The 2,286-nt window shown below is 33.7% G+C and overlaps 1 long non-coding RNA gene across 1 annotated transcript; it reads left to right on the forward strand.

Annotated features, from left to right (window-relative positions):
* The first annotated feature begins 306 nt into the window (after positions 1-306).
* On the forward strand, positions 307-1,845 carry LOC137727772 (uncharacterized). The gene is made up of 3 exons (XR_011067851.1): positions 307-342; positions 945-1,009; positions 1,712-1,845. It is a non-coding gene; the product is annotated as an uncharacterized lncRNA (long non-coding RNA).
* The last annotated feature ends 441 nt before the right edge of the window (positions 1,846-2,286 follow it).

A 2,286-nucleotide genomic window follows, 5' to 3' on the forward strand; every position in this document is an offset into this window, starting at 1 on the left:
CCAAAGCCGCATGGCCTACCTGTGTGGTCAACTCTTTTGATATAACAATCACTCGACGTTTTCAATGTACATAGCATTAATCTTTAGTACATTAATTCAAATAAAATTGTGGCTCAAGGGAACAGTTAATGATCCACATGGCATCAAAGTATCTTACTCAATTGTATATTACACATGTGTATTGCATTATGTGTGTGCGAATACCTTTTTTCACCGTCAATCTATATTAGTTTTGAATTCTGAGTTGATTTAACTAACATGTTTCTTTTTATTTCAGATTAATTTGGTTCTCGCTAAATATATCAAAGATCATAAGACTAGAACCAATGGTTTCCAAAAAAGGTTGGTTCTTGAATATTTTCATTTATGCTTTTTCAGTTCTTTGAATGGACTTCCTATAATCCAAAATGAGCTATTGAACAACTCTTTTGCTACATTGTGTTTGCAAATCAATATTTAGGCTAATAATTGAAGGATGATTCTTTTTTGTTGAAAAATGTAATCTGGATTCTTAAACTGTGGCGGTTAATGTGGTTTTTAGGTGAATTTTTCAGGTGGGGGAGAAGGGGTGGGGGGGGCTTTAAATTGTTATTCTCAATTGGTATATAAATATGTGCAAATCATGGATATCATGGAAGAATTCAAATGTTTTTTCTGCATTAGGTTGGAGAGCATGATCGTTTTCTGTTTACACATCACAAAGTTTGTTTTGAGTACTTCTCACGCCATTGAGGCACAAATGTTCTTCCTGCATTAGTTAATGTTTTTTATATCAAAATTTAATAAATTCAATTTTCCTTTGTATCCAAATATGTATTAAAGTAATTGTGATTGAAGTTTGTTTATGTCTGCTTTCCAAGATTTATTTTTTGTTTACATGTCGTACTCCGTTTATGAATGGTTTTTGGTTAACTGAAAGAATGTTTTTCATTCTTGGTTTTCAGGACTTTATCTACCGTTTACAAGTCAACCCCATAATACCAAAGTACAAGAGAAGCAAAGATTTGAGGTGATTTTTGCTCTAACTTATTTAGATTTTATATTCTGGGTTAATTATCAGCCGGATTCTGTTACTAGATTTAGAATTGTAATTTGGTACCACTGCTGCCACCTGCCGCTTCAGTTTTCACATCCAAATGCCACAAAATGCTAATTTTAAAATCTAGGTTATGGGTAAGCATTATTATTTGGAGGCACAAATTATTTTCAGCCGCTAAACCAAGTTCTAAATCTTTTTTTTGTGTAGTTTACATTAGGCTATCCAAGCCCTATTTTAAATGTATGATTGGTTTGCGTGAAATGAATGAAAAAGAGAGTCAAAATACCCTATGAGATGACTGATTCCAGAAACCATTTTAAATAAAACATATCAAAAGTGCTGAACGGAGAGCTAAAAGATTATTTGGATGGAAAACAGATTTCACTTTGTTTTCTTTACTCAAAGTGCTTTTATTTAATCCGGTTCTGTTTCGGTTGCGTAGTTCGTGGTTCGCAGCGACTAAGAATTGTTTCCTAAGAAATCTATTGAGCTAAGTTCTTTTGGTGGGAAATTAGGGTTGCTGATGTTAGCAATGGATTGAGTCTTTCTGTTTGGTATGATTATATCTCTGAACAAGCATTAATAAATAGAACGATTTTGATCAATAATTTTATTCGGTCAAGATTCAAACTCCCATTGTAGAGCAAACTATAACTCAAACTCCCATTGCAGAACAAACTAGAAGTCAAACTCCCATTCCAGATCAAACTATGAGTCACACCCCCATTTCAGAGCAAACTGGGAACGAGGAGAAGCAATAGGGCATGGCTATTTCCGTGGCATCGGTCGTTTTGAGATTCTGGTGTAATTAGGTTTGAACATTCTGCTCCTCTGCTTCTTGATTTATCTATATCTCGAATTTCTCTCAATTGCTAATGGATTTATCTTCTTGGGAAATTTCAGAAAGTCAGGTCGTGTGAGGAAGAAGCTGGTTTGTTGCCATTTTTAGGTATATAATTATGTGCCCTGATAGCATATTCAAAGCCTATTTAGTTATATGGGTTTTTTTATTTATCTTTCTAAAGCTTTTGTGCCTGGATTTTAAATATGTGATTGATAATTACGTAGCACGATAATTGTCAAGCATTTGATCGTTATTCATGAATACAAAATCTTCATTCACAAATCACAAGTATATGATGAGCTATTTAGAAATTCAGCATTTCCGTCATCCAATTCAATAGCATTGGGGATACTATGCTAGAATTCTATTACAGCTCCAGTTAAGAGATGTGAAGCATGAAGAA

The sequence above is a fragment of the Pyrus communis genome, chromosome 3 (genome assembly GCF_963583255.1).
Source record: "Pyrus communis chromosome 3, drPyrComm1.1, whole genome shotgun sequence".
Classification (NCBI taxonomy): domain Eukaryota; kingdom Viridiplantae; phylum Streptophyta; class Magnoliopsida; order Rosales; family Rosaceae; genus Pyrus; species Pyrus communis.